This window comes from Phalaenopsis equestris, unplaced genomic scaffold (genome assembly GCF_001263595.1).
Source record: "Phalaenopsis equestris unplaced genomic scaffold, ASM126359v1 Scaffold000091, whole genome shotgun sequence".
NCBI lineage: Eukaryota > Viridiplantae > Streptophyta > Magnoliopsida > Asparagales > Orchidaceae > Phalaenopsis > Phalaenopsis equestris.
This window is the reverse complement of record NW_018164533.1, coordinates 79533-80569: the sequence shown is the minus strand read 5'-3', so window position 1 is coordinate 80569 and position 1037 is coordinate 79533.

Below are 1037 nucleotides of genomic sequence, written 5' to 3'. Positions count from 1 at the left end.
GATAGTCCCAATTGCATATAAGATATGTAAGTCAACGAAATGAAGCTTGAGTTTAGCTAATGAGAACCTGATATGTGTAATTTGCGGTTCTTTACTAGGATCAAAATTAGGGTCCATTTGTTGCCCTCAATTGTGATGAATTTCTTTGAGAAAATCCTCATTTAATTATCTTCTATGCTCAGCTGTATCATAACATGTTTTTTGTCGAAGTGACCCACCTGCTAATCCCGAATCAGTTTGAAATCTTCAAAAACTTTCCTGATGATCTCCATCTCAGGGCAATATAATTTGAACTTTCCAATAAGTGTAAATTTGTATTTTCCTGCACGAGTTGAAATTTCAGCGCCAGAGAAGAAAATTGCTGGTTTGCCCGTCTTTTTCTCAATTTTTTTGATTAGATTGCAATCGTCATTTCCTGCAACAGAATCATGGTAAATTTGCGGGAATACAGCACTATTTGCGAGATGAAAATGAGAACTGCGTTTGTGAACCACTGTAGCATAGGAGGGTTTGCTTACCTTCGGAGTAAGTTCAGTCCAAAGAGGAATAAAAAACTGCCATGAAGAAAGGCAATCAAGACACTGCAAGGAAGCAGTAGACGACTGGCTTAGACCTCGCTCAGCGGTCAAGCAGAGTAGTGTCGAGCTGACGCTAGAGCATAAGGCCCGCACGAACACGATGCATGAACAGCTCTGCCGCCAGACTGCAACACGACAAGACGACTCGACGAACGCAAAGCACAGTTCTGTCGCCATAAACATGAAGAAAGGCAATCAAGACACTGCAAGGAAGCAGTAGACGACTGGCTTAGACCTCGCTCAGCGGTCAAGCAGAGTAGTGTCGAGCTGACGCTAGAGCATAAGGCCCGCACGAACACGATGCATGAACAGCTCTGCCGCTAGACTGCAACACGGCAAGACGATTCGACGAACGCAAAGCACAGTTCTGCCGCCAGAAACGCGACAACGCAACGACGCGAGCACCAAAGTCGACGACGAAGACGATAGACGACGGGAGAAATCTGTGTAGCAGATGCT